Source organism: Balaenoptera musculus, chromosome 12 (genome assembly GCF_009873245.2).
Source record: "Balaenoptera musculus isolate JJ_BM4_2016_0621 chromosome 12, mBalMus1.pri.v3, whole genome shotgun sequence".
Lineage (NCBI taxonomy): Eukaryota > Metazoa > Chordata > Mammalia > Artiodactyla > Balaenopteridae > Balaenoptera > Balaenoptera musculus.
The window spans coordinates 74674580-74683579 of NC_045796.1; the positions used below are offsets into that span (position 1 = coordinate 74674580).

The 9000-nt window shown below is 40.5% G+C and overlaps 1 pseudogene; it reads left to right on the top strand.

The window, feature by feature from the left end:
- The first annotated feature begins 7406 nt into the window (after positions 1-7406).
- On the top strand, positions 7407-8769 carry LOC118905023 (annotated as a pseudogene).
- The last annotated feature ends 231 nt before the right edge of the window (positions 8770-9000 follow it).

The following is a 9000-nucleotide window of genomic DNA, read 5'->3' on the forward strand; positions in this document are numbered from 1 at the left end:
CATATCAATCATACCTCAATAAAGTGTTTTTAAAAGTAAACTGAATTAAAAAAAGAAGAGAAGAGCTGAAAGTGATGCCTCTGAGCTGGGGCCAGGGGCCACTTTTGGCACAAGTCTTTTTAGCAGGGTTTGACTTCTAAGCTCTGCAAGTGTATGTTACTTATATAATAATTTAAAGATTGTAAAGTTAACTATAAGCTCAAAAATGTAGTGAGTAGATTGATGGTGTTATAGAAAAGAGAACCAGACATAATTTTTGCTCAGTATAAATATTGATTGAAATTGTGTTTAATCTTAAAATTTGAAACTGTATAAAATAAGTGCCCCAAACTTCGTTAACATGAAAGTTCTAATTATTAAGCCAAGTTTCCTTCATAAAATAAGCCCCAGTTTCAGAAAACATACAAGTATTAAGCATCTATCTTCACTCTGATGTATTGTAACTGCATTAGGTATTTTAAGGTAAAATCTATGGTGGAAATGTAACAAACATGTAGATTATTTACATATATAAAATCTTGTTCACATTCCTGAGTACACTTCAGATTTGTTAAAGTAATACTAAACTTCTGAATCCGATTATGATGTATTAATGATATGAAGAGAGAGGTAAATTGTGGATTCTGATAGGTTATCAATATGTGCCATATCGTTATAGCAGCAGACAGCAGGTTTGAATAAACCCTCTTCTAATAATCATAGTAATTGCTGGGTCTCCCTATATGGACTATCAGTAAAGAAAATAAATCCAAAGCAGGAAGTTAAAGTCAGTTAAAATTTATGAAGGCTTCACATTGATTTCTATTAAAGTTAAGCACTTTTAAAGCTGGTTTTCATTTTGTGTTTGATTTGAGCCTCAGATTCTTTTTTGGAATTGCTATTTTAAGAGAGCATGTGGGAGGAGTCAAGATGGCGGTGTGGGAAGCTGCGGAGCTAGCGTCTCCCCACAACTAGGGCGCCTGCCTGGCCGCTGGTGGGGGACTCTGACCCCCAAGGAGACGGGAGGACCCCCAAAGTGAACTGGTAGGATGTAGGGGGACCAAAGGGAGAGGAGAAGTGGAGGCCGGGGAGATCAGGAGAGGCAGGCGGGAGGGGCCGTCCTGGAGGAGCGGGAGAGGAGCGGAGGGCGACTGCCCTGTCCACTGGGGCCGCGGGAGCCTCTGACCTCCCAGGCTGGTCCCCTACAATCCAAAGCCCCCTCCAGGCCAAGTGGGTTCTTGGGGGCATAGAAGGGAGGCCGGGGAGATCAGGAGAGGCAGGCGGGAGGGGCGCTCGCAGACCCCAGACCTGAGGAGCAGGAGAGGAGAGGAGGGCGACTGCCCCACCCACTGGAGCCCAGGAAGCCTGCTGGGCTCCCAGGTGAGGTCCCCCGCCCTATAAGACCGGGGTGGGGGGGCACACCTGGGCCCCTTCTGTTCCTTGAGCCTAAGCCCCACCCCCCCACAGCCCCTAGGGCCTTTTCCAGCACTGTGGGTCCTGAGCATTGGCCCCGCCCACCACCCAGACCTCTCCCTTGCTTAGGCCCCGCCCCTGACAGCCAAGGGCCCCCCCCCCTTTTTATTTCCTTTCCCTCCTCCTCTTTTTTAATATTGTGGTACTGATGTACCTTCCAGTTGTTGATTCATCTATATTTTTATTTTTACATTCTTTCTAACATGTCTGTTAGGTTCCTGGTCTAATTTTATTTTTTCCTTTATTTTTTGTTTTTGTTTTTTTGCCTCCCCACATGGCTTGCAGGATCTTGATTTGCAAGCCTGGGGTTGGGGGGAAGCTCCTGCAGTGGGAGCGCCGAGTTCGAACCACTGGACTAACAGAGAACCTCAGACCCCAAGAAATATTCATCAGAGTGAGGTCTCATGGAGGTCCCCATATCAGCACCAACACCCCGCTCTACCCAATAGCCTACAAACTCCAGGGTTGGAAGCCTCAGGCCAAACAACCAATAAAACAGGAACACAATCCCACTCATGAAAAAAAAAAAATGAGATGGCAAAAAAATATGTCACAGATGAAGGAGCGAGGTTAAAACCTGCAAGACCAAATAAATGAAGAGGAAATAAGCAATCTACCTGAAAAAAAATTCAGAGTCATGATAGTAAAGATGATCCAGAATCATGGAAATAAAATGGAAGCATGGATTGAGAAAATAAATGTTTAACAAAGATCTAGAAGAACTAAAGAACAAACAGAGATGAACAACACAATAACTGAAATGAAAAATATGCTAGAAGGAATCAATAACAAAAACAGAGGCAGAAGAACGAATAAGTGAGCTGGAAGACAAAATGGTGGAAATAATTGCCAAGGAGCAGAATAAAGAAAACAGAATGAAAAGAATTGAAGACAATCTCAGAGACCTCTCTAACAACACTAAACGCACCAACATTTGAATTATAGGGGTCCCAGAACAAGAAGAGAAAAAGAAAGGATCTGAGAAAATACTTGAAGAGATTATAGTGGAAAACTTCCCTAATATAGAAAAGGAAATAGTCACCCAAGTCCAGGAAGCACAGAGAGTCCCATACAGGATAAACCCTAGGAAAAACACACCAAGACACATATTAATCAAGCTAATAAAACTTAAATTCAAAGAAAAAATATTAAAAGCAGCAAGGGATAAACAAAAAATAACATACAAAGGAATCCCCATAAGGTTATCAGCTGATTTTTCAGTGTAAACTCTGCAGGCCAGAAGGGAGTGGCAGGATATACTTAAAGTGATGAAAGAGAAAAACCTACAACCAAGATTACTCTACCCAGCAAGGATCTCATTCAGATTCAATGGAGAAGTCAAAAGCTTTTCAGACAAACAAAGCTAAGAGAATTCAGCACCACCAAACCAGCGTTACAACAAATGCTAAAGAAACTTCTCTAAGTGGGAAACACAAGAGAAGAAAAAGACCCACAAAAACAAACCCAAAACAATTAAGAAAATGGTAATAGGAACATACATATCGATAATAACCTTGAATGTAAATGGATTAAATGCCCCAGCCAAAAGACACAGACTGGCTGAATGGATACAAAAACAAGACCCATATATATGCTGTCTATAAGAGACCCACTTCAGACCTAGGGACACATACAGACTGAAAGGGAAGGGATGGAAAAAGATATTCCATGCAAATGGAAATCAAAAGAAAGCTGGAGTAGCAATACTCGTATCAGATAAAATAGACTTTAAAATAAAGACTGTTACAAGAGATAATGAGGGACACTACATAATGATCAAAGGATCAATCTAAGAAGAAGCTATAACAATTACAAATGTTTATGCACCCAACATAGAAGCACCCCAATACATAAGGCAAATGCTAACAACCATGAAAGGAGAAATCGACAGTAACACAATAATAGTAGGGGACTTTAACATCCCACTTACACCAATGAACAGATCAAACAGAAAATAAATAAGGAAACACAAGCTTTAAATGACACAATAGATCAGATACATCTAATTGATATTTATAGAACATTCCACCCAAAAGTGGCAGAATACACTTTCTTCTCAAGTGCACATGAAATGTTCTACAGGATAGATCACATCTTGGGTCACAAATCAAGCCTCGGAAAATTTAAGAAAATTGAAGTCGTATCAAGCATCTTTTCTGACCATAATGCTATGGGATTGGAAATCAATTACAGGAAAAAAACTAAAAAACACAAACACATGGAGGCTAAACAGTGCACTACTAAATAACCAAGAGGTCACTGAAGAAATCAAAGAAGAAATTTAAAAATACACAGAAACAAATGACAATGAAAAACAACGACCCAAAACCTATGGGACGCAGCAAAAGCAGTTCTAAGAGGGAAATTTATAGCAATTCAATCTCATCTCAAGAAACAAGAAAAATCTCAAATAAACAATCTAACCCTACACTTAAAGCAACTACAGAAAGAAGAACAAAGAAAACCCAAAGTCAGTAGAAGGAAAGAAATAATAAAGATCACAGCAGAAATAAATGAAATAGAAATGAATAAAACAATAGCAAAGATCAATAAAACTAAAAGCTGGTTCTTTGAGAAGATAAAATTGATAAACCCTTAGCCAGACTCATAAGAAAAGAAGGGAGGATGCAAATCAATAAAATTAGAAATGAAAAAGGAGAAATCACAACTGACACTGCGGAAATACAAAGGATTGTAAGAGACTACTACAAACAACTATATGCCAATAAAATGGACAACCACGAAGAAATGGACAAACTCTTGGAAAGGTAAAATTTTCCAAGACTGAACCAGAAAGAATTAGAAAATAACAGACCTATCACAAGTAATTAAATTGAAACTGTAATTAAAAATCTTTCAACAAAAGTCCAGGACCAGATGGCTTCACAGGCAAATTCTATCAAACATTTAGAGAAGAGCTAACACTGATCCTTCTCAAACTCTTCCAAAAAATTGCAGAGGGAGAAACACTCCCAAATTCATTCTACAAAGCTACCATCACCCTGATACCAAAACCAGAAAAAGATATCACAAAAAAAGAAAATTATAGACCAGTATCACTGATGAACATACATGCAAAAATCCTGAACAAAATACTAGCAAACAGAATCCAACAGCACATTAAAAGGATCATACACCATGATCAAGTGGGATTTATCCCAGGGATGCAAGAATTCTTCAATACATGCAAATCAATCCATGTGATACACCACATTAACAAATTAAGCAATAAAAACCATATGATCATCTCAATAGATGCAGAAAAAGTTTTTGACAAAATTCAACACCCATTTATGATAAAAACTCTCCAGAAAATGGGCACAGAGGGAAACTACCTCAACATAATAAAGGCCATATATGACAAACCCACAGCGAGCATCATACTCAATGGTGAAAAACTGAAAGAGTTTCCACTAGGATCAGGAACAAGACAAGATGTCTACTCTTGCCACTCTTATTCAACATAGTTTTGGAAGTCCTAGCCACAGCAATCAGAGAAGAAAAAGAACTAAAAGGAATGCAAATTGGAAAAGAAGAAGTAAAACTGTCACTATTTGCCAATGATGTGATACTATATATAGAAAATCCTAAAGATGCTACCAGAAAACTACTAGAACTAATCAATGAATTTGGTAAGGTTGCAGGATACAAAATTAATGCACAGAAATTTCTGGCAATCCTATACACCAACAATGAAAAATCAAACACTCCCATTTACCATTGCAACAAAAAGAATAAAATACCTAGGAATAAACCTGCCTAAGGAGGCAAAAGACTTGTACTCAGAAAACTACAAAACACTGATGAAAGAAATCAAAGATGACATAAACAGGTGAAGAAATGTACCATGTTCTTGGATTGGAAGAATCAGTATTTTGAAAATAACTATACTACCCAAAGCAATGTACAGATTCAATGCAATCCCTATCAAACTACCAATGGCATTCTTCACAGAATTAGAATTTAAAAATCTTACAATTCGTATGGAAACACAAAATAACCCGAATAGCCAAAGCAATCTTGAGAAAGGAAAACAGAGTTGGAGGAATCAGGCTCTCCGACTTCAATCTATACCACAAAGCTACAGTAATCAAGACAGTATGGTACTGGCACAAAAACAGAAATATAGATCAATGGTACAGGATAGAATGCCCAGAGATAAACCCACGCACATATGGGCACCTAATTTACGACAAAGGAGGCAAGAACATACAATGGAGAAAAGACAGCCTCTTCAATAAGTGGTGCTGGGAAAACTGGACAGCTACGTGTAAAAGAATGAAATTAGAACACTACCTAACACCATATGCAAAAATAAACTCAAAATGGATTAAAGACTTAAATGTAAGACCAGACACTATAAAACTTTTAGAGGAAAACATAGGAAAAACACTCTTTGACATAAACCACAGGACGATCATTTTTGACCCACCTCCTAGAGTAACAGAAATAAAAACAAAAATAAACAAATGGGACTTAATTAAACTTAAAAGCTTTTGCACAGCAAAGAAAACCATAAACGAGACAAAAAGACAACCCTCAGAATGGGAGAAATATTTACAAATGAAACAACAGACAAAGGATTAATCTCCAAAATATACAAACAGCTCATGGAGCTCAGTATCAAAAAAACAAATAATCCATTTAAAAAATGGGCAGATGACCTACATAGACATTTCACCAAGGAAGACATACAGATGGCATGGCCAAGAGGCACATGAAAAGATGCTCAACATCACTAATTATTAGAGAAATGCAAATCAAAACTACAATGAGGTATCACCTCACGCCGGTCAGAATCTCCATCATCAAAAAAGCTAGAAACAATAAATGCTGGAAAGGGTGTGGGGAAAAGGAACCCTGCTACACTGTTGGTGGGAATGTAAATTGATACAGCCACTATGGAAAACAGTACAGAGGTTCCTTAAAAAACTAAAAATAGAATTACCATATGACCTAGCAATCCCACTGCTGGGCATATACCCTGAGAAAACCGTAATTCAAAAAGAGACATGCAGGCTTCCCTGGTGGCGCAGTGGTTGAGAATCTGCCTGCCAATGCAGGGGACACGGGTTTGAGCCCTGGTCTGGGAAGATCCCACATGCCACGGAGCAACTAAGCCCGTGTGCCACAACTACTGAGCTTCCGCGTCTGGAGCCTGTGCTCCGCAACGAGAGGCTGCGATAGTGAGAGGCCTGCGCACCGCGATGAAGAGTAGCCCCTGCTTGCCGCAACTAGAGAAAGCCCTTGCACAGAAATGAAGACCCAACACAGCCAAAAAATAAATAAATAAAGTGAAATTCTTTAAAAAAAAAAAAATTAAAAAAAGAGACATGCACCACAATGTTCATTGCAGCATTATTTACAATAGACAGGACATGGAACCAATGTAGATGTCTATCGAAAGATGAATGGATGAAGAAGATGTGGCACATATATACAATGGAATATTACTTAGCCATAAAAAGAAACGAAATTGAGTTATTTGTGTGAGGTAGATGGACCTAGAGTCTGTCATACAGAGTGAAGTAAGTCAGAAAGAGAAAAATACCGCATGCTAACGCATATATATGGAATTCAAAAAAAAAAATGGTACTGATGAACCTAGTTGCAGGGCAGGAATAAAGATGTAGACATTAAGAATGGTCTTGAGGACACAGGGTGGGAGGGGGAAGCTGGGGCTAAGTGAGAGTAGCATCGACATATATACACTACTGAATGTAAAATAGCTGGCTGGTGGGAAGCAGCAGCATAGCACAGGGAGATGGGCTTGGTGCTTTGAGATGACCTAGAGGGGTGGGATAGGGAGGATGGGAGGGAGGCTCAAGAGGGAGGGGATATGGGGACATGTGTATGCATATGGCTGATTTGCTTTGTTGTGCAACAGAAATTAACACGGTATTGTGAAGCAATTACACTCCAATAAAGATCTATTAAAAAAAAAAAAGGAGCATATGAACCGTAAAGGTGTTCCAAAATTAGAAATTAGAGATTTTTACAGGTTACTGGGAGTTCACGAGTCCACATTTCATGCTTTAATGTAATAAAAGTCTCCAAATGAGGCACTATCTTTCATATTCATAGCAACAGATGGCATACTAGTTTAGAATTTTTAGGTTGTGAATTGTATCACACTTATTAGTAAAAATAGAAAAATGGATGTTACAGGAAGAGTGGATGGTGTGAAAGGGTGGTATCATGAGGCATGAACCACAGTGACTGTGAGGTGAGACAGGACTGCTAGGCAGTTTGCATCTCTCTTTGTGAATATCAGTGTGACCTTTGAACCCCACGAGGTGTCTGTCCTGTGGTTCTTGTGGTATGTGAAGCAGTGTGGAGGCACCACTTGGATATTCTCCATTACAAATGGGGCCAGGAACGGAAGTCTGTAGACGGATCTGGTCAAGTAAGCGAGCGGATAATGCACCTCCTCGGGGACAGAGTGAAGCTGGGGTGTCCTGTCACCTATGTGGACCAGTCGGGTGACAACATCATGATAGAGATGTTGGATCATCAACTTTATGAGTGCCGATACGTGATTAGCGCCATCCCTCCAACTTCGACTGCCAAGATACAGTTCAGACCAGAGCTTCCTTCAGAGAGAAATCAGTGAATCCAGCGTCTTCCAATGGGGTCTATCATTAAGTGCATGATGTATTACAAGGAAGCCTTTTGGAAGAAAAAGTATTACTGCGGCTGTATGATCATCGAAGATGAGGAAGCTCCGATTTCAATAACCCTGGATGACACCAAGCCAGATGGATCGCTGCCCGCCCTCATGGGCTTCATCCTCGCTCGAAAAGCTGACCGCCTTGCTGAGGTCCATAAAGAACTAAGGAAGAGGAAAATCTGTGAGCTGTACGCCAAAGGGCTAGGATCCCAAGAAGCTTTACAATGGTGCGCTATGAAGAGAAGAACTGGTGTGAAGAGCAGTACTCCGGGGGCTGCTACGCTGCCTACTTTCCCCCTGGGATCATGACTCAGTACGGAACGGTGATCCGCCAGCCCGTAGGCAGGATTTACTTTGCTGGCACGGAGACTGCCACATAGTGGAGCGGTTACGTGCAAGGAGCAGTAGAGGCCGGAGAACGGGCAGCTAGAGAGGTCTTGAATGCTTTGGGGAAGGTGGCAAAGAAAGACATATGGGTCCAAGAACCTGAATCAGAGGGTGTTCCAGCCGTAGGAATCACCCACACCTTCTGGGAGAGGAACCTGCCTCCCGTGACAGGCCTGCTGCTGAAGATCATCGGATTTTCCACATCGGTAACTGCCCTGTGGTTTGTGGTGTACAAATTCAGGCTGCCAACCCGATCCTGAAGTTTTGGCTTCATGCCTTCTGCTTACTCTTTCCCAGCATCATGAAAAGCAAAATGTTGACAAATTGAAAGGCTGTGTCATCGGATCATCTTTAAGTGCACTGATTTAACCCCTCAGTTTAATCTCGGTGTATCACCTCCTTAATTTCCGTAAGATCAAGCTCCATCTTGTGATTTGTCTGTAGACCAGCTCGTGATGACTGGTAGGAAATTACCTTGTGATCAATTTCTT